Source organism: Geotrypetes seraphini, chromosome 3 (assembly GCF_902459505.1).
Source record: "Geotrypetes seraphini chromosome 3, aGeoSer1.1, whole genome shotgun sequence".
Lineage (NCBI taxonomy): Eukaryota > Metazoa > Chordata > Amphibia > Gymnophiona > Dermophiidae > Geotrypetes > Geotrypetes seraphini.
The window spans coordinates 52,596,084-52,622,663 of NC_047086.1; the positions used below are offsets into that span (position 1 = coordinate 52,596,084).

At 42.5% G+C, this 26,580-nt stretch overlaps 1 protein-coding gene and 1 long non-coding RNA gene across 16 annotated transcripts in view; one reads left to right on the top strand and one right to left on the bottom strand.

The window, feature by feature from the left end:
* Nucleotides 1–26,580, bottom strand: part of RIMS1 (regulating synaptic membrane exocytosis 1) — a 753,464-nt gene that overhangs the window by 417,870 nt on the left and 309,014 nt on the right. The window lies entirely within an intron of this gene.
* Nucleotides 7,885–26,580, top strand: part of LOC117356583 — a 34,731-nt gene continuing 16,035 nt past the window's right edge. The window contains exons 1-3 of the long non-coding RNA XR_004538672.1: nt 7,885–8,349; nt 17,597–17,885; nt 26,060–26,177. This is a non-coding gene — a long non-coding RNA (uncharacterized LOC117356583). The remainder of the gene's footprint in view (nt 8,350–17,596; nt 17,886–26,059; nt 26,178–26,580) is intronic.

Below are 26,580 nucleotides of genomic sequence, written 5' to 3' on the forward strand. Positions count from 1 at the left end.
ATAAATAGCACATATCCCACTTTTGGAACCTTTTTGCTCAGATATAGAGCCAGATATACACGTGGATACACATGCACATGTGTATTTATACATTTATATACTGTATATATTTAGATATGATAGCTAATCAGATTTATAATAAAATATTGCAGACTAAAAGCATTCTAATGGTATATGAGGGGCCGCTGAAAAATTCTGAGCCCAACCAAGAGAATGATGTGGAGCTATGAAAATTACAAGTTATTCCACACTTTTCTTGACACTTTTCCTTTCAATGATATGAAATAACATGAAAAGTGTCATGAAAAGTGTGGAATACTTGTAAGTTTCACAGCCCCTCATTCTATATGTTTCATGTCAGTGTTCTAGTCAAGTTTAGCAAAAAGTCTCTATATCAAAGGGAAAATAATTTTTGAAAGTCTTTTAGGAGTCTACCCCCGATATTCAGTCAGCAGCAGTCAGACTCTTTTTTTAAAATTCTTAATGTCACCAGATAAATTAGCCCCCAATATTCAGGGCAGGCCGTATGACGGCATCAACACTGAAAATCTGGTGCTAATATTTGAAGGGGCTGGTCAATGGAGCTTATGTGGGTCACGGCTCATATGGCAGTTATGTGGGCCCCAGCTAAATATCGGCTGGGACCTGCATAACTCTATTTTTTGCCCTGATGCTTCCCCCACCCCATCCCCCAACAAAAAACATTTTTCTCTTCTTCCTGTCCCTGCCCATGAGTCGGAAACCCATCTCATCCCTTCCCAAGAATAATCCAACTGGGCCACCAGGGAGGAAGATAAGACCAGAGGACCTAAACTGTGGTAGATTAGGATCAGGGGCCATTCCTAGGGGAGGGGCAGGAAGGTTTTATGACTTGAGGGCTGGAAGAGGGGGAAAAGAGAAGGGGTTTTTTTAGTGGGCAACAAGAGCAATAATAAAAAAAAAAAGTTATGCAAGTCCCAGCCAACATTCATTGCTGAGGTATGCATAGCTAGGTGGGTTAATTTAGAACAGCTGTTCTAAATTAACCCATTTAGGTATGCAGGTCCCAGTAGAGGGTGACCAGAACAGTGATTCTCAGTTTCAACCAAAACTGAACCAGCAACTGAAATTTGCAATTCGGTTTTAGTTTAAACCAAAACCAAATCTACTCCCCTGCATCACTCTTGGTGCCCCCACACCCTCATGATCACTCTCTGCATCGGCCCCCTTGTAATCACTCTCAGTGCCCATACCTAACCACCATCAACCTCCACGAGTCTATCTTTAAATCTCCTGGTAGTCTAGTGGATCTTCAGGGCAAGAGTAATCCCTAATCACTCTCATTCCTGCCGATTCTGCAGCCAAAATGGCTGCCGGAACTTCCCACAGCAGCCTTGCGAGACTGCCGCAGGAGGTCCCAAAGCCATTTTGAGATTGGAAACAGCATAAGTAGAAGTGACTGGATTTCTCTTGTTTATACTGGTTCCAGTCTCAAAATATCCACCAGGACCTCCTGCAGCAGTCTTGCGAGGCTGCTGTGGGAAGTCGTAGCAGCAATTTTGGCTGCAGAACCAGCAAGGGCAAGAGCAGCTGTGGATCGCTCTTGCCCTGAAGAGCCACTATACCACCAGAAGATTTAAAGATTCTTTGGGTGGAGGGTGGTAGTGGTGGGCTGGCGATGAGAGTGATCAAAGTGGGGCTGGGGAGGGAGAGGGTACCAAGAGTGATTGTGATGGGGAGAGTTCAGTTTTAGCCAAAATTGCACTGACATTTTTGACCGAAACGCAAACCCAGCTTTTGTATCAGATTTGATGCCAAAATCACAAACAAAACCAAAATTTGGTTGGCCTCTAGTACTGGCACTGAATATTGCTGGCACCCATATAATTCCTGGCTGTTCCCTGCTACCCAACAAAGAAAAATGGGGAGACCCAATGATCCACAGTGAAAACAATCCACGAATGAAAACAAAAACAAAAACTGTGGATGCAGATTTTCTGGAGATAATTTATTAAACACTGACATATAAAACCACGAAAATTAAATTAAAAAAGTACAATGATTAAAAAATACAGTGATAAAATCTAACCGGACCATCCAGTTTGCCCAATATTCACACCCATATACAGTATATTCGTGATTAAATTGTCTTTTCTTTAGTATTTCTGGGCAATAGACAATAGAAGTCTGCCTGGTACTCTCTTTAGGTTCCCACTTCTGTAGGTGCCATTGAAGCGCACTCCAGCCTATCTTAACCATTCTGTCACTGGAGCTTGTATCAAAGCCCTCCCCAACTTATCCTAAAACAAATCACCATATATGGGACACAGACCGTGAAGGATTGCGCAGTACCGGTCTTAGTTTGTTTTATACAATTCATTTTCTAATTAGAGATACTCTGTGTTCATTCCATGTTGTGTTGGTATTTTTATTCTGTCATTGTTTTAATCTCTACCACCTACCTCGGGAGGGCATTCCAGGCATCTCCATGAAAAATAATTTCCTAATGTTACTCCTAAGTCTTCTACACTGCAACCTAAATTCATGCCCTCTAGTTTTACCATTTTCCTTTCTCTGGAAAAGATTTGTTTCTATCTTCATACTTTCAAGTATTTAAACATCTATATCATATCTTCCCTGTCCCTCCTCTCCTCTACAGTATAAATATTCAGGTCTTCCAATTTCCTCTTGTACATTTTCATCACTTTTCTCTGGGCTACTTCAAATCTTTTTACATCCCATCCTTTCCCAGAGACAGCTTACAAAATTGAACACAGTATTCCAGGTGGGGCCTGTACAGGGGCATCAACACCTCCTTTCTTCTGCTGGTTATGTTTCTTTCTTTACAGACCAGCATTTTTCTGATACAGCCACCGCCTTGTCAAATTGTTTTGTGCCTTCAGATCCTCAGACACTATCACCCCAAGGTTCTTCTTCCCATCCATGCATATCAGTCTCTCACCTCTCAGCACATACAGTTCCCTTGGATTTCTTCTCCCCAAGTGAATCACTCTGCACTTCTTTGCACTGAATTTTAGTTGCCAAACATTAGACCATTCTTCTAATTTATGCAGATACTTTTTGATGTTTTCAACTCCCATTAGGAGTTTCCACTTGCTGAAGGGTTAGAAGTAAGGTTTGCCTTTTTGCAGAAGATACCAAGGTTTGTAACAATGTCACTCACAAATATATTGAACAGAATTGGCCCCATCACCGATCCTTGTGGAACTTCACTACTCACCTTTCCTTCCTCTGAGTGAATTCCATTAACCACCACCCTCTGGCATTTGTCCATCAACCAGTTTCTAATCTAGTTCACCACTTTGGGTCCTACCTTCAGCTGATCAATTTTGTTCAAGAGCCTCCTATGAGGAACCGTGTCAAAGGCTTTGCTGAAATCTGAGTAAATTATATTTAGTGCACTTCCCTCAATCTAATTCTTTGGTCATCCAGTCAAAGAATTCAATCAAATTCATTTGGCACGATTTACCTTTAATAAAGCCATGTTATCTTGGATCTTGTAACCCATTAGATTCTAGGAATTTCACTATTCTTTCCTTCAGCAATGCTTCCATTATCTTTCCAATAACTGAAGTGAGGCTTACAGGCCTGTAGTGAAATAGAGCATTATAATAGATCTTCTCTGCACATAACCTATTTGATTTCCTTGTATAATTTTAGGCAATACTAAAATTGCTAGAATATTGGCATAAATGTTGTAATCTGTTTCATCTATAGCTTTCTACAGAAATAGCATCCTTAAATGGCTTCTCTAATACTATAATCACTGCTTCAGCAAAGTTAGCACTGACATTTTTATGTTTGATCAGATGTTAAAACTATTTCAATAGCCATGGCAAAAGCATTTTACTGATATTCTTATAACACTGAATTTCTGTAAGTTGTAAAGCTGAGACATTTTTATAAAACTTGCCATCTGGCCTAGTGCTTTATTGACTTGTAGCAAATCTATTGCCATTTGAGTCTCTAAATTAGAAAATGGTGAAAAAAAAGTCATTAACTCCTAACTCAAGTCATTATCTCCTGAGATAGAAATTGTTCTACTTTTAGGAAAGACCCAAAAACTACCAAAGTATACAACTCTGAGTAATATTTTTTGAACAGATCCATTCTATTCTCACTAAAGTTGGAAATTTGTCTTTCCTCTGCCTTGAGCACTCCTCCCACCTCATATTTAACTAGCAGTAAGCAGTTTATAAATGATGTCTGCCAGTTAAATTCAGTATTGGCATCCAGATACCAGGTGATGACACAGCATTATCTAGTTAGAGATAATATTCAAGTTACTAACTGGATTATAAAATTATAACAGACTTTTGGCTGTCTTTAATTTATCCTGTTCAATATCCCCACTAACCGGATAACCTTTAGCTCCGCTCAAGCCCTGCCCTGGACTGCCCTGGCACTAATCAGATATTCCCAAGGAGGTCAGAGGACATATTTAGTGGCACTATCCAAGTAGTTTCCACTGACTGCTCACGTGCTCAGCTTAGAGGTAATACGGGTGCTCCTGAGTGCTGCTAACTAGATAAGTGGTAATCACTCATACTTTCTTGGAGTATTGTCATAGATTTTACATGGTTGTTCATGAAAATATTTGCAAATGTGGAAAACTGTTAGTTTTTAGAACTTTTCGCTCACATGAAAAAAAAAATTTGCACACACCCAGCCAAATCCTTAGAGGGAGCACTGCTTAGGAGTCCACTAGTGATGGAGAAAAAGTGTCTGAATGGAATATGTAAACCTGTTTGATTGTACACAGAAAAGCTGTATATCAGATGTGTTATCAAATAAATAAAATAACTGAATTAGTGCATTTGAATATACAGCCCTTTAATTTTAGTTCTAACCTTCCTTTGTTTTAAGTAGCTGGCCCACAGCCTATTATTTTATACTGAATTATACTGCTATCAATCAGCATAAAGTTTTTCCCCATGCATTAAAGTATCAGTATGCTTATTGGTCATGCAATATGATTCTAAAGATTTTTTTTCCAAACCTTAAATCTAAGCATATTTCATTTTGCTATGAAAGCTAGCAGCCTGATTAATTCTCTAACAATAGATTTGAAAGCTTCCCAAAGATAACGAGAGGTGGAAATCTTTAGAATGGAAAAATTATGTCTTACCTGATCATTTTCTTTCCATTAGTCATAGCAGATGAATCCAGAGATGAGCGGGTTATGACTATCCACCAGCAGGCTGAGAAAGAGATCACTAAACTGAGCTCTGACATATGTAGGATGGAAAGCTAGTATTTCTTGTAACGAAGCAACAGGAGCAACATGAAGAGCAAGTTGGCTGAGAACTTCCCTCCTCATAGCTTCACTATACAAAGCCAATAAGTCCAAATCAAAGCAACCTGAAGGACCAACACCCTACGGAACAAAGGAGAAACTAAAGAAAACAGAAAGGGTGAGATTCATCTGCTGTGACTAAAGAAAAGCAAATTATCAGGTAAGACAATTTTCCTTCTTTGTCATCAGCAGCAGATGAATCCAGAGATGAGTGGGATGTAACACAGCAGTCCTCAGTAGGGGAGAGATAGTGAACAGAATGTAGAAAGAACGAGATACCAAGCAGTCCACCATCCCCCAAGAAACAACACAAGTAGTGCCCAACCGAAGGAGCTCTACGGAACTATCTGCCCCACTGAAAGAATGACTGGAAACTACACATCATGCCTTCAAAGGGTGAGACTATTTCCACTCAATCCAAAACACTAAACTGCAAGGACAAGCCTTACAAAGTTTGGTGTCGAACAAATCAAACATGAGCCACCAGAGCACCCAGAGGAGACAAGGGTGCGTGCTTCATGACTCAAAGGGTTGACAGTATCCAAATCCTAGGCGGACAGCAGGGAGAAGTCACGCACACACCCCTTGGCATGGAGCTACACCAAGGATATGCACGACAGCTAAGGAAGGTGTCTTGCTCAGCAGCAAGCAAAGAAAGTGTGACCAACACCCAGACAAGGGGTGGCACTCAATAACAGAAATGGAGTTGTGTGCAGCAGCCTGAAATAGGGCTATGCTTGACAGCCAGTGATCAAGTTGCTCTGCGATGGAGCCACACACAGCCTCTAGTGATGGGTCAGTATGAAACATATAGCAATGGACCAGTGCTCAGCAAACAGCTATGGAGTCTTTCCTTACCCCCAAATGGATCTGCATTCTATATCCAGAGATGAAGCTGTGTTGTCCAACCAGGTGGAGTTGCGCTCAACATCCAGAGATGGATCTATGCTGACTACCCTGGAGGAACCACCTTAACATCCAGAGATGGATCCGTGCCAAACAGCTCAGTGGAGCCATGCTCTACATTCAGAGATGGATCCATGTGGAATAGCCAGACAGGGTCACATTCTACATCTAGAGCTGGAGCTATAATGAACAGCCAGGTGAATACATGCGTACTGCTAGGTAGAGATGTGTTCTACATTCAGAGTTATCCTGCCATTGTATCAGGCGATGGTGCGTCTGCATCTGGAGTACTGCGTCCAATATTGGTCGCTGTACCTTAAGAAGGATATGGCGATACACGAGAGGGTTCAGAGGAAAGCGATGCGTCTGATTAAGGGTATGGAAAACCTTTCATACACTGAGAGACTGGAGAAACTGGGGCTCTTTTCCCTGGAGAAGAGGAGAATTAGAGGGGACATGATAGAGACTTACAAGATCATGAAGAGCATAGAGAAAGTAGAGAGGGACAGATTCTTCAAACTTTCGAAAACCACAAGAACGAGAGGGCATTCGGAAAAGTTGGAAGGGGACAGAATCAAAATCAATGCTAGGAAGTTTTTCTTCACCCAACGGGTGATGGACACCTGGAATGTGCTTACAGAGGGTCCCCTAAAGCTGCATTCAGAGCTAAGTGAACATAGTGGTGGCAGTTTCTTTATGTCAAATAAGAGAAGATATTTCTTCATATAGTGGAAAGATTCTAAGAATTTTGATTTTTTAAAGACAACAATTTTTTGAGTCTTCAAGTGTGACCACGGACTTGTTAAGTTGCTATGACTAGAAGGTGAACTCTTTCTCAGGGAGGTTTAACAGCCTTCCCTTCAGAGTTTCATATCTCTGAGCTTTTTTACAAGTCAGTTGGGTCACACTTTATAGACTTGTTTTCATTAAAATCAGTTTGTCCTATGGTACATCCATCTTTGACATTAACTTTTTTCCATTTTTCTGCTTTATTCTCAAAATCTCATTTTCCATGTCTTGCATTCCCTTCTTATCTCTCTCCTCTCCCATGGTCTAACATCTCTCTCTCCTTCCCTCCCACTTTCTGTGGTCCAGCATCTCTCTCCTTCCCATCCTCCCTCCCAGCGGTCTGACATCTCTCCCTTCCCCCCCCCCCCAGTTGTTCGACATCTTTCTCCTTCCTTTTCCCCCTTCCCACAGTCTGGCATATCTCGCTTCCCCTTCCAGTGCTCCAACATCTCTCTCTCCCTTCCTCCATCACCATTCTCCAGATCTGACTTCTCTCCCTTCCTTAAGTCATTTCTCCTCCCTCCCAGTGTAACATTTCTTCCTCCCTTCCTCCTTTCTGCCCAGTGCAGTCAAACATCTCCTCTCCCTTCCTCATTTCTGGTCCCCTCCAAACCCAACAGTTCTTCCTCCTTTCTCTCCACCAAACCAAAATTTCTTTCTCTCTGCCCTTGCACGCTTCCTCTCCTCCCCCAACATCTCTCTCTCCCTCATGAGTTCCACTTTTCACTCTCTGCCTTCTCCCCCTTCTCCTGAGTGTAACATTTCTCTTTCCCCATCCATCTCTCCATTAGTCAAATACTTTCTGCCTCCTGCACACTTTTTCTCTTTCTCCATAACCCTTCTCTAGAGTGTGACATCCATCCTTCCCCCAGTCCATCTCTCCCCAATACCACTCACAACATTCTCTCTCCCCATGCACCGTCTCTTCCTCCCTTCCACCCCATGTCCATTTTCCCTCTCTCACCATTCTTATTCCACCTCAAACATTTTTCCTTCTTTTCCTCCTTCCCCAGCCCCACTCACAACTAACATGCTCCCTCTTGCTTCAATAGGTTAGCAGCAGCGATTCCTACATGAGACCCAGCAGAGGAGAAGCTCCCAGGTTAGCAGCAGGCAGCATGTAGTAATTGATGCCACTAACCTGTTGAAGCAATAGAGTAGTGCAGGAGAAGCAGGACCACGGGATCAAGACTGCAAAATTAATTACAAGGGCAGCAGCAGTGGTGACAGTGGCTCCACCAAGGGGCTGAAAAGGAAGGAGGGCAGGAGACCCACGCAGTGCCGCGTACCCCCACCAGTGGTTAGAGTACCCTTAGGGGTTCACATACTGCATGTTGAGAACCTCTGCCCCATAGCAGGTAAGTTTGGTTAGAAGCTGTAATTGTATCTAAGTTGGTTCATGCTCAGAGGTTTGTTACCTATAGCCTATAGGTGCGATTAATTGCTTTAATTGTGTCTAAGCGGGTGCCACAAGTGACATCGCTCTATGGTACAGCTGCACCTCGAATACTATGTGCAATTCTGGTCGCCATATCTCAAAAGCGATGTAGTGGAATTAGAAAAGGTTCACAGAAGGGCGATGAAAATGATAAAAGGGATGGGACGACTTCCTTTGAGCTACGGCTTTTCAGCTTGGAGCATAGACAGCTCAGGGGTGATATGATAGAGTTCTATAAAATACTGAGTAGAGTGAAAAGGGTATGTGAATCGCTCGTTTACTGTTCCCAAAAATACTAAGACTAGGGGGCATATGATGAAACTAATAACTAGTAGATTTAAAACAAACCAGAGAAAATATTTCTTCTCTACAAGCAGGGCTGTGGAGTCGGTAGATAAATGTTCCGACTCCGACTCCTCAGTTTTTTGTACTTCAGACTCCGACACCAACTCCAGGTACCCAAAATTTCCTCCGACTCCTCAACTCCGACTCCAACTCCAGGTACCCGAAATTTCCTCCGACTCCTCAACTCCGACTCCACAGCACTGGTTAATTTTCAGATCGTTAAAATGGAATGTCAAGTTGAGAGAAATGAGCATTTTCGACACCACCTTCTTTTTGCTTTTAATCAAGGTTCTAAGGCCACAGAAGCTGCTCGCAACATTTGTGCTGTGTATATAGCGGGTGCTATAGCTGAAAAAATCACTCGTGATTGGTATGCCAAGTTCAAAAATGGAGTCGGTAGATAAATGTTCCGACTCCGACTCCAACTCCTCAGTTTTTTGTACTTCTGACTCCGACTCCAGGTACCCGAAATTTCCTCCAACTCCAACTCCTCGACTCCATAGCCCTGTCTACAAGTAATTAAATTCTGGAATTTGTTGCCAAAGAATATGGTGAAATCAGTTAGACTATCAGGGTTTAAAAAAGGTTTAGATAATTTTCTAAAAGAGATGTTCCTAGGCCATTATTGAGATGGTTTGGGGAAACCACTGCTTATTCCTAGGATAAGCAGCATAAAATCAGTTTTACTCCTTGGGATCTTGCCAGGTACCTGTGACCTGGGACCTGGGTTGGCCACTGCTGGAAACAGGATACTGGGCTTGATGGACCTTCGGTCTGTCCCAATATGGCATGTTCTTATGTTAATGGAGATGATGTTTGAGACAATATCAATGCATGCTTCGAGAGGGAGACATGCTTGTGCTTCTTAGCTCGCTTACAAGGTTCCCCTGATGCCTGTAACACCAATGATAAAGAGGTAGATTGAGTCGTTGACATGGTCAGTGCCAGTGTCGATGCTTAAGTAGTATTTGGCTGTGCATTGAGTTCAGAATCTGCACCCATGCTCAATGTCCTAGAAGTTGTACTGAAAAACTTCTCAACTTGCAACTTCCTGGCCTTGAGCAGAGTGTGCATGAAATATGCTGATGGTCCAGACTTAGGTACTGAACACAAATTGTGCTGGTCAGTACCTGAAATGGTCCTATGACATCAAGTGCACAGTTTGAAGCCGCTAGGTGCCTTGGACAAAATCAAAGGGCTCAATGGCTCGGGGAGGTTGAGTAGATGTTAATCTGAAAAACGATAGACACTCCTGGTGTGGGCATGAAAAATTGAAGTTGGAGGAAAATGAAATTCTAATTGAAAATGAAAGAAAAGATAATATTATGACAAAAATGAAAGGAAAAAATATTGGAAAGGCACAAAACAAGTTTGTTTGACATGCTTTAAGAGAACTTGAAAGACACAGCTTCTCAGCTCCACAGAAAACTAAGATAGCACCAGCATGCATGCAGTATGGTGGTCTTAAAAAATTTATATTGACAGTACACTTTTTGACTGTCCATGCTGGGTTCCATGGATGACGTTAGCCAACTATGAGGATATGATGCCTACTTGTTCTCGGAGAAATAAATCTTTATTTCTGTATCTTGTCTTATATCTCTATCTCTGCTTTTTCTTGCTCCTCTCATGCTTCCTCTCTGCCTTCATGTTTTTTGACTTTTATGAATTCTTTCCCAGTCTTCTCATTTCTTTTATTGACTCATCCCCTCAACCTCATCACATTCATGTCTTTTCCCTCCATTATTATCTTTTTCCTCTTACCTTTCTCTTAGATGGGAGTGTATTTTTGTTGTAGTGGGAAAAGAAGGGCTGAGAGACACCCAAGGGGACCCTCCAACCACAGGTCCTGAAATGCTGTGCTCAATAATACAGCCAAGATGGGAAAAACAGGCCAAGCACAAGATGGATTCTTCTAAGGACAAAATGACAGTTTTAAAACTTATTTTCTGCACATCTCTGTGACTGCTCAACAGCTTATGAGAAACTTTACAAGAAGACTGGGGACATTTCTTCACAGAGCTGGACATCAGATAAAAGGCTAAGAACAGCCCTAAAAAGCAGAAGCTGTGCCATGTTCCATGGTGACAAGATGTTCTGCATGTACTCACTGATGCAACACTTTTCAAGAAGGAGGAGGGGGATTCTGAGAAGGGTCAAGTACATGCCCAGAAGATCTTGTGGTCAGCCTCAGGGACAAAGGTGTGTCGGTCAAATAAGATGATGCTTTTGGGCACCTCCCAAGACTGGTAATGAAGTACGTCAATAATCGACTTGCCCAATTAGAAATTAAGTATATAATGACAGCCAATCATTTAAAATGCAAATGTAACAACTAATCAGAATAGCTAAAGTAATATTCCCCAGATGAGTGGGAAACCCCGGCGCGGACCACAGGTAAGATTTTCAGTGTGCCTTTTATATGGTTGGTGTAAGGAAAACCCAGACACTGGATTTCTTACCAACAAAACTCTACCGGGTTTATTAAGACAAAAGAAAAATTCCAAAATAAACAATGGCGTCTCACAGGCACCAATTAGATAGTTCCTCCCTTTAGATCCAGTGTACTCTATCTGTGCTCAAGTTCAGGGACTGGACAGTCCTTGTCAGCAAACAAGATAAACCAAAATCAAACACGCTTTCCAGTCTCTCAAATGCCCCAATACTCCCTATTTAGGGCAGCTGGCTTCTATTAGCACCAGTTCTGGCCAGCACTGGCTGAGCACTGCAGGTGCTAGCCCTTCTTCCAAGTACTTTTCAGACAGAGAGGGGAAAAAAACATTTTCTTTGCCACCGCTTTCCCTCTCTAGCGCTTTGTCCCCCTAAGGACTTTCACAGCCCTGCTTTGCAGGCTGTGTGGAGCAAGCCTCCCTTTTCACCAAGGTCTTCAGGCCCTTCCAATAGCTACCACAGTCCTAGAAGAGCTTATAATTTCTAAATCAGGTTTCCATACATTCTTCTGGTACACTTAATTCTACCTCAGCCTCACTGCACCCCCCCCCCCCCACCCTGTATCACTGGAGCTATAGTCGTTTTCTGTTTCCATGAATTCCCCTTCTTCACTCTCCACCTCCCTTCCCCCTCTCTGGGTGTTTGGGAAAGCTTCCTGGCCAGGTTCATCTCCCTCTGAGAGAACCTCTAGCCCTACCCCCTTAGGCTCCCCTGGGACATCACAATACCTAGCTGGCTGCTGGGTTCCTGTCCCTGCTTGTTGGCCTGGGGCAATCCTATGTTCCTGGTGGTTTGCACAGAGCGTTGGGCTGCTTCCAATGTGCTCTGTTCTGCTTCTCCAATTAGAGTCAGCTGACGCTCCTTGATCTCCCTGCAGTCTTCCTACTTGAGGCTTATGTGATTGCAGAACTCAGTGGCTAACTCCACCCCCTTTTGGGTTGATCTCACGTTTCTCCCTAGCTTTGATTTCCGATGCATATCTTTTTAAGAAATCTTTTGGAAATTAGATAATCTTGCTTACTGTATTCATCTTGCACACACAAATCTTAGGTGGACCACATAGAACATTTTTGGTATAAATGTTCTATAGGTATGTTATGATTCCCAAGTACATTAGATAGATTGTGAGCCAATCAAGACAGAAAGGGAAAAATGTTTAAATTTCTGAATAAATATAATCTGTCCTGAGTCTCCTTAGGAAATTGGTATAGAAAATGAGACATCTTAGATTAGTACAGTTATGTTTTATACATTATTTTATTATCTTATTTAACATCATAGAAACATAGAAGATGACGGCAGAAAAGGGCCATAGCCCACCTAGTCTGCCCGCTCTAATGACCCACCCCCCTTGATTTTATCCCCCTAGAGATCCCACATGTGTATCCCATTTCCTTTTAAAATCTGGCACGCTGCTGGCCTCAATCACCTGAAGTGGAAGTTCATTCCAATGATCAACCACCCTTTCGGTGAAGAAGAACTTCCTGGTGTCGCCATGAAATTTCCCACCCCTGATTTTCAGCGGATGCCCTCTTGTGGCCGAGGGACCTTTAAGAAAAAAAATATCATCCTCCACCTCAATAAGGCCCGTGATATATTTAAACTATCTCTATCATGTCTCCTCTCTCTTAACATTCCTCGAGTGAGTTTAGCTGCAATTTATTCAGCCTTTCCTCATACGTGAGATCTTTGAGTCCCGAGACTACATGAGTTCATTGAAACATTACAATTTGAATACCCGAGAAACTCTACTAACATATTCTGATGATATATTCATATTACTTGAGGTTGATCCACATCTCGATAATTTGATACCCAATATTAACCATTGTATTACTAAACTTCAGTCCTGGGCGACAATAGTCAAGATGAAATTAAATGCTGCAAAAGCTTTTATGGCTTGGTCCAAAGTTAGATTCTCTCCCTTCTGCTATGATCTTAGACTCAGGAGAATCTTTGAAAATTGAATTTTCATCGTTAATACTAGGTATTGTTATTGATTCTTCACTTACATTTAAGGACCAACTAAACTCGCTTATTAAAAAGTGTTTTTTCAGCCTTCATGCTCTGAGAAGAGTGAGAGCACTTTTTCACCAATAATACTTCTTTGTATTGGTTCAATCAATTATTTTGTCAAGGCTGGATTACTGCAATTCAGTGTATTTGGGTCTTTCAAAGGTCAGTCTGCAGAGACTTCAATTAATACAGAACACTGCAGCTAAACTTATCTTCGGTATGAGTAAATTTGATCACATAACCCCTCTGCTCAAGGAATTACATTGGCTTCCAGTGTGTATCTCAGAATTCAATTTAAGTGCACTTGTATTGCATTTAATATCCTATTTGGCATTTTTGCCACTTTGATTCCTTTAGACTGGAATGTTCATAGATCTCAGCTTGCCAGAAGTTCTCAAAAATTAAATCTTACATTTCCCTCTCTCAGTGGTAAAAACAGAACCTAAGAGATTTAGTTATTCTTTTGCTTTTAAATTAACCAAATTCTGGAATACTTTACCACTTACATTAAGAAGTTTAGGTTCTTTTGCTTTATTCCGGAAAGTTCTGAAAACTTTTTTGTTTGCTAAAGATTTTGGAAATTAACTATTTCAGTCTACTTTTTCTTGTCAAATTTATGTATTATGTTTTACCTTATTGTAAACCGAGTCGAGCTCCTGCTTTTATTCATAATATCTTATTCCTCACGAACCTTTGAGAACTTTAAGATCCGCATCACAACACCTTCTTCATGTCCCATCCCTAAGAATCATTAGTACGCATAAGGCCTCTTCATTTGCAACTTTAGCTTCTACAATATGGAATTCGTTACCATCATATTTAAGGGTGGAGCAAAATCTAGATAAATTTAAGGGCAACCTTAAGCTTCTTATTTAAAGATGCTTATGATTGCTAATCGATCTCTGGCTCCTTTCTTGCCACATTCTGTTTTTATTCATATTCAACATCAATATGATTTCTCCTATTTCCCTTTTGTTTTTAACCTTAATTGTACTCTCTCCTTTTAAAACTGTATTTCTCCCCACTTTCCTGTTATTTTCATGTAAGCAAAGTTGTGTCTTAAGTCCTTTGATTGTTCCCTATTTTAATTTTTATTGTCAAACGCTTAGAGGGGCATAATCAAAAAACCGTCTAAGTCCCTTTTTGGCCTAAGGCCTTAAAAGTGGAAAGCAGAAGCAGGGAAAGTGTCCATAACCAAAACAAACGTCCTGGATTTGATTATGGCCTGCCTCTACCTTCAGCTGTTTAAACGCCCAGCCAACCACTACGTCTACAAGTACACCCCCACGACGTCTACGCTTATACCCCATAATGAACCAAAAAAACACATAAGCCCAAAACGTCCAACACAAGGGCTTTTAGGCGAAGGAGGAGCCAGTCCTTCGCCTAAAAGCTGGATTCTGTAACCGGTGTCTGTCAAAAACAACACTGGTTACAGTATCGCGCCCCCACACATACACACACAACATCGGGGCAGGAGGGAACCCAAGCCCTCTTGCCCCGGCGATTGTGCTCCCTTCCCCCCCCTGCCGAGTACGATCGGGCCAGGAGGGAGCCCAAGCCCTCCTGGCCCCGGCGACCCCCCCCCCCTTCTGACTCTATCAGGCCAGGAGGGAGCCAGATAGTCAGAGGGGGGTCGCCAGGGCCAGGAGGGCTTGGGCTCCCTCTTGCCCCAATATTGTGTGTGTGTGGGGGGGTGAAGCATCGCGGCAGGAGAGATGCCTCATCTCCCCTGCCGCGATGCCATCACTCCTCTACCCGAACTGCCGCGACCTGCGGCAGGAGAGATAGGGCATCTCCCCTGCCGCGGGTCGCAGCAGTTCGGGTAGAGGAGTGATGGCATCGCGGTAGGGGAAATAAGGCATCTCTCCTGTCGCGATGCTTGCGGTGGAGGGGTAGGCAGGTTGCTGGGGCCGCTGAGTTGATCGCAGCAGCCACGAGCAGCTCAGCGGCCCCTTTTTCGGCACTTAGACCAGGTTTGACTTTGTCTAAGTCAAAAAGGTATAAGTGCCGACTAGGCAACCTGCCTATGGTTTTGGTTATACCTGTTGTACACCTAGGTGTAAGTCGGCCCACCTCCCGCCCACCGCCTGCCCTTTCCCTTCCTCTAAACACGCCTCTTTTCTCTCTGTGCGTTTAGAGGCAGGGGAAAGGCCTAAGCTGTTTTTAGATACGTCTAAAAACCAGCTTTGGTTATGGGTACTTGGACGATCAGGCTTTTTGATCGTCCAAGTAGCCATTTAGGACACTTTTTAGATGTTTTGTTTTTTTTGATTATGAACCCCTTAGTATTTATGATTAGCGTTTTATCAAATTTTAACAAACTTGAAACTTGATGACTCGGTCTATAAAACTAAGTTTCAGTTTAGTTTATTTTTAGTTCACTTTTCACTGTAGCAGCAACTTGCTTAGGTTTTAAAACAATACTCAGCCAATATATTAGAGCTTAGCCTATTTAAACTACAGCATACAAAATTAACTTTTATTTTCTTCCTTTGCATTTCTTTGCATTCATTTTCAATGCTGTATATTATGTTAATGATGTATTCACTGAAACAAACCAAATCACAGTTACAAATATTCCTTCCTTATTAATTAAGGATTGCCTCATAAGGATATCTGCAGTATTAAATGAAGCTGTTTGCTATATGTAAATCTAATTTTATATCTTTCTTGTCGTGTTCTAATTACATGTTTTTCAATGTTGCAGTTCTACCAATACCATTTCTATTGTTTATTTTGCTATTAATAATTTACCTGCACAATTATGGACTGAAGCTAATTACTGGAGGTCCTATTTGAGGTATCATCTGTTTAATACTTGTCAATAGCAGACTTGTCAATAGCACCTCCCAAGACTGGTAATGACATATGTCAATAGCAGACATGCTCAATTAGAAATTAAGCCAATCAATTAAAATGCCAATGTAACGACCAATCAGAATAGCTAAAGTAATAGTTCATATAAAGGTATAAAAAAGCTACTTGTTGAAGACTTCCATTTACAGTGGATCCAGAGGAAAGCTAAAACTTCCCTACATTGAGAAGACCAAACAACCGAAGAAGAGACTTAAGTGCCTGAAAAACCTGAACCTTTATAAGAGACTTGGCAGAAGGGCTTCGCGGTAAAATAACATTATTCGCCGATGACGCCAAACTAAGTAATGTAGTGGGCAAATGCACAACGGACGAAGATTCAATGCCCGACAACATGATGCACGACCTACTCCTACTAGAGCGCTGGTCTAGGACCTGGCAACTCAGCTTCAATGCCAAAAAATGCAAAGTTATGTACTTAGGCAGCCAAAATCCATGCAAGACTTATACCCTTAATGGTGAGATCCTAACTAGAACGGTAGCAGAACGAGACTTGGGGGTGATCGTCAGTGAGGACATGAAGGCTGCCAGTCAGGTGGAGCAGGCTTCATCCAAGGCTAGACAGATCATAGGTTGCATACGCGGGGGTTTCGTCAGCCGTAAGCCGGAAGTCATTATGCCATTGTATAGATCTATGGTGAGGCTCCACCTGGAATACTGTGTGCAATTCTGGAGGCCGCATTATCGCAAGGATGTGCTGAGACTGGAGTCGGTTCAGAGAATGGCCACCCGGATGGTCTCGGGACTCAAGGATCTCCCGTACGAAGAACGGTTAGACAAATTACAGCTATACTCGTTCGAGGAGCACAGAGAGAGGGGGACATGATCGAGACGTTCAAGTATCTCACGGGCCGCATCGAGGCGGAGGAGGATATCTTCTTTTTCAAGGGACCCGCGGCAACAAGAGGGCATCCGTGGAAAATCAGGGGCGGGAAACTACGAGGTGACACCAGGAAATTCTTTTTCACTGTAAGGGTGGTTGATCGCTGGAATAGTCTTCCACTGGAGGTGATTGAGGCCAGCAGCGTGCCTGATTTTAAGGCCAAATGGGATCGACACATGGGATCTATTCACAAGGCAAAGGTAGGGGAGGGTCATTAGGGTGGGCAGACTGGATGGGCCGTGGCCCTTATCTGCCGTCTATTTCTATGTTTCTATGTTACCATGTAAAGACTAAGTGACTGTTGCCACCAGGATCATAAGCTTATGACGACAGAATGAACGTTTTGAGAATGGACCCTAAACTTCTACAACTTATTTTGTTTCCTTGCAACTATGGGCTTGCTGTCGATTTACATTTTTAATCTTCCTTACGGACTTATGCAGTACTGACTTATGTGTGCAATGACAAGATAGTGACAGGCCCATTGAAGGATTTTTGTGCTTTACTGAATGCAATGTTTAGAAGAGCCAGTATGTATTTTTTCATCCTGTTTTGAATCCTGTAACTGTACCTTAACTGTTTCCCACTTCAATAGACTCTTCCCATGTTCTTCTTGCTGCTCGACTGAAGTGAAGTGCAGTGAAGAATGCATAAAGATACCGGCAGCAGATGAGATATGGGGGCCATGACTGCTGCTGTGAAGGATACTGCCTCATGACTTCAACCCAACCACCTTTCTGATTCAAAGATGGAGATTTCTGAATTGCACAGTGCGGAACATGAGAGCATGAACCACGTCTGCACTTATCTCAGCTTTCTTGGAAGGGCATGGCAACAATCTAGTTTCAAGTGAAGAGTTTTGTTAACTTATCTCCTTAGGTGCGGTAAGTTCATGACAGGATGAAGCCATGAAGTATTTTCAATGTACAAAAGTATAAGAACAATGTTCACGTGGATATGATGTTTTGATTAAGTAACTATTTTTACCCATGCAAATGTAATTAGATGGTGTCTCTATTTTTCACATGCGATTTGCAACAGAAGAGTTTAGGCCTTGCCTGTTTATGACATCTTGCTTTACTGCCGTATGATATAATTTTGATCTAAATGATTTTATGTTTATAATGTGAGTTCACTACCAGACTGGGACATTTAGCGATAGGGTTGGGATGACCAGCTTCTCCCTGGGTTGCTGCACTGGGTCTGTGGACTATGGACTTTGCCTTTTTATGTGACCCCCTGATACTCCAGCTCATCATCAGACCCAAGCCTACACTCATCTGCTTCAAACACTCACCTGTGATACCTTTTCAAAGCTGTCAAGAGGGGAATGAGAGACCCCCGAGGGGACCCTCTAACCACAGACCCTGAAATGCTGTGACTCCCAGGTACTCCTACTCATCAACTACTACTCATCATCAGACTCGTGCCTAAACCCATCTGCTTCAAGCCACCCACCTGTGATGCCTTTTTCAAAGCCATCAAGAGGGGGATTAGAGACACCCGAGGGGACCCTCCAACCACAGGCCCTGAAATGCTGTGCTCAATAATACAGCGAAGATGGGGAAAACAGGCCAGGCACAAGATGGATTCTTCTAAGGACAAAATGACAGTTTTAAAACTTCTTTTCTGTACATCTCTGCTGACTGCTGAACAGCTTATGGGGAAACTTTCCAAGAAGGCTGGGACTGGAAATGCACACGTCAATAAACGACATGCCCAATTAGAAATTAAGTAGGTAACCACAGCCAATCAATTAAAATGCCTATGTAACAACCAATCAGAATAGCTAAAGTAATATTTCATGTAAAGGTATAAAAAAGCTAGCTAATGAGGAAATGAGCAGAGTAAACTGAGACCTGCCAAGATTGCTACCATCTTCTTGTCTTCTTTGCTTACACAATTGCTGTATATTCCCGTGATCCATGTCATGTAAGCTGCCTTTGCTCTATTATTCATTAAACTTAAATTATTATATGAAACAGCAACTGTGTTGCGTCAAGGTAATTTCATGAAGGGCTAAGCAGCCGGCCTTTCACATCTCTTTCAGCAACTCTTTCCTCTGTATTATGTTCTCTCTACTAAATCATGTCTCTTTCTCACAACTCCCTTCCCCTTTCAAAGCCCAAGTTCTCTCCCTGGATTTTTCTTGTTCTTATAACCTGCTTCTTCTCACTCACAGCTACACTCCCAGTTGCTATCCTCGTCCCTCAGCCTTTCTTCCCTTAAGGCACTTCCAGTTCTTTAAAACAATATTCTCTCTCCCAACCAAGAATCCCATTCAAACCCCTTTATCTCTAATTTATTTATTTTTATTAACCTAAGTGTTGTACATTCAGGCACTCAAGCATTTTTCCCTCTCTGTCCTGGCAGGCTCACACTCTATCTAATGTACCTGGGGCAATGGGGAATTAAGTGACTTCCCCAGGGTCACCAAGGAGCAGCATCAGATTTGAACCCACAACCTCAGGATGCTAAGGCTGTAGCTCTAACCATTGTGCCACACACTTCCTAGCCCCCTCTATTTTTCTATACAGCTCCACTTCCAGTGTCTTTCCTGACCACCCAGCCCTTCGCCCCTTTATAGTTCCAACCTGTTTCTTCCATCCTTTCACAGCAGCATTCTGTCTCCAGGCAGTAACCCCCTTCCTATTCCTCTCCTTTCCAGTAATTCTTTTCAAGCCCCTTCATCCTTTCCTATCCTCCTCTATTTCTGTCCCACAACTGCACTCTTAGCCTCTGTCCCTGTTACCCAACCTCTTACCCATTCAGCAACTTTTAGCCTCTTCCAGGCCTTCACAGCAGAATTCTCTCTGCCTAGCGGGTACCTCTTTAAATCGTCCCTACTCCTTTCCAGACCTCTCTATTCCTCACCCCACAGTTCCACTCCTAGTGCATGTCCTCATCATCCAGCCCTTCCCCCCTTACATCTTTTTTCTGTTACTTCCAGTCTTTTACAGCAGAATACACTCTTCTACGTCTCTGTCCTATGCCAATAAAAGTTATGTAGTTCATCCAAGGTGATACCGTTAGTTCACCCTTTATACCTTGTATCAAAAAAGAGGTTTCAATGTCAGTCTTTTAGCCCTCAGAGACACCACCAGAAGATCACATTATCATATCTTCTGGCTTTACGCACCTAATCGTCATTGGGTCAATATATAGTGTGTATATCAATTTCTTATTTTTTTTAATTAATTAAATTTATTTTAAGACAATAAATAGTTTTAAAGAATATTTTATATGAATTAAATACTTAACTTAACTGGTGGTTGGTGGTTAGCAAGGGATTAATGAGCCAACATGTTTCACCCTTAGAGGGGGTTTCCTCAGGGCTACTATCCCTACAATAAGAAAACCTTATTGTAGGGATTTTCTTATTGTAGGGATAGTAGCCCTGAGGAAACCCCCTCTAAGGGTGAAACATGTTGGCTCATTAATCCCTTGCTAACCACCAACCACCAGTTAAGTATTTAATTCATATAAAATATTCTTTAAAACTATTTATTGTCTTAAAATAAATTTAATTAATTAAAAAAAATAAGAAATTGATATACACACTATATATTGACCCAATGACGATTAGGTGCGTAAAGCCAGAAGATATGATAATGTGATCTTCTGGTGGCGTCTCTGAGGGCTAAAAGACTGACATTGAAACCTCTTTTTTGATACAAGGTATAAAGGGTGAACTAACGGTATCACCTTGGATGAACTATTGGTACTTTTTTCCTTGTAAAAAAACTTTTTTTCATTCTATATAAGCCAGATACACTAAAATAAAAGTTATGTGACATAAGAGGGGCATAATCAAAAATACGTCTAAGTCCATTTTGGGCCTAAGTAGCTAGTCACCCAAAATCGGACATGTGCAAAGTCCATTCTTGAAAAATGCGTCTAAAATCTTTTTTTTTTTTTTTTTTTTCAAGAATCGTCTACTTGTGCGTCCAGCCGTTTGATTGTCCAGACCACTAAATCATCTGTCTTTATACCCCATTCTCATCCAAAAATTTGTCCAAGTCAAAAACACCTAGAACAAGACCTTTTGGATGTGGGAGGGGCCAGCAAAGTGATGGACTGGCCACCCAGACATTGCAACAGAGTAGGGGGGCACCTTACAGGGCACTGCTGTGAACTTCACAAAAACAGTGCCACATAAACATCTCACCACAACTCCCAGTGCCACATAAACATCTCACCACAACTCAGGGAGACCCCCCCAAAACACCCCCCTAACCTACTAGACCAGTGGTCTCAAACTCGCGGCCCGCCAGGTAATATTTTGAGGCCCTCGTATGTTTATCATATTCACAAAAGTAAAATAAAACAGTTTCTTGATCATATGTCTCTTTAGCTATAAATTACAATATTATTATTAAGACTTAGCCAAAAGGAAAGATTTATAAACTATAAAGAGTTTTACCTCATGCAAAATTGTCATTTCTTTAATAAGACATCAACTATTTTTTTCCGAGGCCCTTCAAGTACCTACAAATCCAAAACATGGCTCTGGAAAGGGTTTGAGTTTGAGACCACCTGTCTACAACCCCAATAGCCCTTATGGCTGCAGGTGCCGCCTATATGGCAATACAATAGGGTTTTGGGGGTGCACAAGTTAGAGTGGCTTATGGGCCTGGGTCCTCCTCTCTATGTTCCAGTAGCCTACCCCCCAAGACTACAGAAGCCACCTCTGTGCAGCTCTACTAGGTTTTCCTATGCAAAGTGCTGATGTTCTGGAGGCAGGTATGTACATTTTTATTCCGATTTTTATGGCAGTGGGGAGGGGAGTCAGTGATCACTTGGAGAGTGTGTGGGGGTCTGTACTTTGTGTCTGCAGTGGTTTTCTGGTCACTTAGACCTGTTTTTAGATCACCTAAGTCACTACGTATAAATTCCGTTTAGGCAGTCTCGTTAAACTTTCAGTTATACTTGCAATACGACTAAGTCTAGGTCAGCCCATGTCCCGCCCAAATTCCACCCTTACCACTCCTCCTAAAATGCCCCTTTCAGCTCTGGGCGTATAGCTGCACTAAAAAGGCCTAAGCTGGTTTTAGATACGTCTAAAACTCGTTTTGATTATTGGCACTTGGACAACCTGTCTTTAAGGTCGTCTATGTGCCGATTTGGGCGGGATTTTAGACGTATTTCTGTTTCGATTATGAGCTCCTTAGTCTTCTTTCATTGTTTATTTGTTGCTATTCACCTCCTCATTGGCAGCCGTAGGCAGGAAGTGCCTCTATCCTTAGTTACAGCAGCCTCCTCCTCCCCATGGAGCCCATCTTTCAGATACAGCCAGACAATAGGCTGTAAAACAGCTCTTTCATCCTCTTGCAGCCCATTGGGCAGATATGCTAGGCAATAGCAACAGAAGAAGTCAGGAGCAGTGACTGGGATACAGAAACACTTCCTGTCTGCTGCTCTGCAGCACGGAGTTTACAGATCCAGATTTAATAAAGTATATCATAGAAACATGATGGCAGATAAAGGCCAAATGGCCCATCTAGTCTGTCCATCCGCAGTAACCATTATCTCATTCTCTCTCCCAGAGATTTCATGTGCCTATCCCAGGCCCTGTTGAATTCAGGCACAGTCTCTGTCTCCACCACCTCTTCTGGGAGACTGTTCCATGCATCTACCATCCTTTCTGTAAAAAAGTATTTCCTTAGATTACTCCAGAGCCTATCACCTCTTAACTTCATCCTATTTCCTCTCATTCCAGTTTCCTTTCAAATTAAAGAGACTTGATTCATGCACATTTACTTTAAGTAGTTATTTAAACATCTCTATCATATCTCCCCTCTCCCGCCTTTCCTCCAAAGTATACAGATTGAGATCTTTAAGTCTGTCCCCATACGTCTTATGATGAAGACCACATACCAGTTTAGTAGCCTTCCTCTGGACCGACTCCATCCTTTTTATATCTTGTTGAAGGTGCGGCCTCCAGAATTGTTCACAATATTCTAAATGAGTTCTCACCAAAGCCTTATACAGGGGTATCAATATCTCCTTTTTCCTACTAGCCATACCTCTTCCTATACAACCTAGCATCCTTCTAGTTTTTGCTGTCACCTTTTCAACCTGTTTGTTATTATTAAGATCATCGCATACAATCACACCCAAATCCCGCTCTTCTGTCATGCACATAAACTCTTCACTCCCTAATCCATACTGTTCCCTCGGTTTTTGGCAGCCCAAATACATGACCTTGCATTTCTTAGCATTAAGAACATAAGAACATAAGAAATGCCTCTGCTGGGTCAGACCTGAGGTCCATCGCGCCCAGCAGTCCGCTCACGCGGCGGCCCAACAGGTCCAGGACCTGTGCAGTAAATTTCTATCTATACCCCTCTATCCCCTTTTCCAGCAGGAATTTGTCTAATCCTTTCTTGAACCCCAGTACCGTACTCTGCCCTATAACGTCCTCTGGAATTGTATTCCAGGTGTCCACCACACGTTGTGTAAAGAAGAACTTCCTAGCATTTGTTTTGAATTTGCCCCCTTTCAACTTTTCCGAATGCCCTCTTGTTTTTTTATTTTCTGAAAGTTTGAAGAATCTGTCCCTCTCTACTCTCTCTATGTCCTTCATGATCTTGTAAGTCTCTATCATATCCCCTCTTAATCTTCTCTTTTCCAGGGAAAAGAGTCCCAGTTTTTCCAATCTCTCAGCCTATGAAAGGCTTTCCATCCCCTTAATCAGTCGTGTCGCTCTCCTCTGAACTCTCTCGAGTAATGTCATATCCTTCTTAAGGTACGGTGACCAATACTGGACGCAGTACTCAAGATGTGGACGCACCATTGCCCGATACAGCGGCAGGATAACTTCTTTCGTTCTGGTTGTAATACCTTTCTTGATTATACCTTGCATTCTATTCGCTCTCTTAGCGGCAGCTGCGCACTGTGCTGTCAGCTTCATTGTCATGTCCACCATCACCCCCAAGTCCCTTTCTTGGGTACTCTCATTCAAAACATCCCTCCCATCGCATAATTATACCTCGGGTTTTTGCTTCCCACATGCAATACTTTACACTTCGCAACATTGAATTTCATCTGCCATCTCTCTGCCCATTCCCCTAGTTTGTCCAAGTCCCTTTGCAATTCTTCGCAGTCCTCCTTTGTCCGAGCTCCACTATATAGTTTGGTGTCGTCTGCAAATTTTATTATCTCACACTTCGTCCCTGTTTCTAGATCATTTATGAATATGTTAAAAAGCAGCGGCCCGAGCACCGAGCCCTGCGGAACACCACTCGTGACCTTTCTCCAGTCTGAGTAATGGCCCTTCACCCCTACCCTCTGTTACCTACCTTCTAACCAGTTTCTGATCCATCTATGCACGTCTCCGTCCACCCCATGGTTCTTCAGTTTCCAGAGTAGACGTTCATGAGGCACCTTGTCAAGGCTTGGTGCCTCATGAACGTCTACTCCGGAAACTGAAGAACCATGGGGTGGACGGAGACGTGCATAGATGGATCAGAAACTGGTTAGAAGGTAGGAAACAGAGGGTAGGGGTGAAGGGCCACTACTCAGACTCGGGCCGCTGCTTTTTAACATTAGCTGCCAAATTTCAGACCATTCTTCAAGCTTCGCCAGATCTTTCTTCATGTTATTCACACCATCTGGCGTGTCTATTCTATTGTAGATTTTAGTATCATCAGCAAAGAGGCAAATATTACCTGACAACCCTTCAGCAATATCATTTATAAAAATGTTAAAAACAACAGGCTCAAGAACAGAACTTTGAGGCACACTACTGGTAACATCCCTTTCCTCAGAACTATCTTCATTGATCACTACCCTCTGTCGCCTTCCACTCAACCAGTTCTTGACCCAGCCCGTCACTTTGAGACCCATCCTGAGGGCACTCAGTATATTTATTAGACGTCTGTGTGAAACACTGTCAAAGGCTTTGCTAAAATCTAAATACACCACGTCTAGCGAACAACCTTTATCCAATTCTCTGGTCACCCAATCAGAGAAATTGATCACATTTGTCTGACAAGACCTACCTTTAGTGAATCCATGTTACCTCCGGTCCTGTAAGCTACAGGATTCCAGAAACTTGACCATTCTCTGTTTTAACAGTGTTTCCATTTATTTGCTGACCGCAGAAGTCAGACTTACTGACCTGTAATTTCCTACTTCTTTCTTACTTCCACTTTTGTGGAGAGGGATCACATCTGCCCTTCGTCATTTCTCCGGTACCACTCTAGAGACTCATTGAAAAGGTCAGTCAATGGAGCTACCAGAACTTCCCTAGGTTCCTTCAGCACCCTAAAATCTACACCATCTGGCCCCATTGCTTTGTCTACCTTTATTTTAGCTAGCTCCTCACGAACACAACCCTCTGAAAATTGATCAGGGTCTATTACTCCTCCATCTCTATTCACATTTATCTTCTGCGGTCCTGCTCCCCACTCTTTGGGGTGCTCCAGCACCCACAGCATTCACAGAGCTGGTGCCTATGTTTATCCCGATATGTTATTGGTCAATTAAATTTCACAGTATCTTATATAAATTGGCTGCCATTTTGAAGCCATTTTTTCCTATGGTTGAAGCTTGAGTGAAAGGTTAACCTCCTGATGCAGCTTATTTTAGCAAAATGAGAGAACCTTGTCTGAGTGTTATGCTGATGCAATGGGCATTGGGATTATTTTTGGACTATTACAGATTGAGGAGTGTCATTAAAGTCACTGTGGATGAATTTGGGCTGCCTGTTTGGACATAAACTTGAGAATATGGTGTAAAAAAGGGGTGTCCAACCTCAGCCCTCGCCAGACTAGGTTTTCAGGATTTCCCAAATGAATATGCATGAGATCTATTTGCATACAATGGAAGCAGTGCATGCAAAAAGATCTCATGCAAATTCATTGGGAAATCCTGAACACCCGACTGGACTGTGGCCCTCAAGGACCGATGTTGGACAACCCTGGTGTAAAGCCTTAGAAATGATTGAAGATAGCTCTGTCTAGAAGATTTCCTACACATGTGGTGTTATATATGGGTTTTTATGGATACAAATGGTTTTCTTTTGTAAGATTGGGGCTTTTCTGTATCGTTTTAGTGAGGACGTGGAGATGGCAGAGGACTTCCCAAGCTTGAGCCCAGCTGCTGAAAAAGAGGAGGCAATGGACACTGCTGAAGTGTGTCCCGAAGCTGACTATAACCCAAAGGGAATGGAGGTTAGTCCATAAGCTGAAGGGAAGCCGAGTATCTGTCTCACTAAACTGCGTTTGAGTGCTGGCTCTCTGCAACCAAAGCCCAGGTGTCCCTGATTAGGGAGAGAAGGAAAACCTCTCCGTTTCACTTTGGGACTGCCCGAGGTTGTTGTTTGCTAAAGGAACTGTTTCTTTGATAGTGTGAAGCCTCTGTGTTAAAGCCTTTGTAAACCTACCAGCTTATCTATCCTGCTGTGCTCCGTTGGCTGGGAAGCTCAGCTGATGCTAATGAGCCTGGGAGCCTGCTCTGAAAACTATACATATTACCCAGGTTAGCTGAAAAGCCTTGAACTTTATTTCTAAAGTTTGCCACTTCATTTATCTGCTTTGTGATGCAGTTTGCTTTCATTGTTTGGAAGTTTATTTT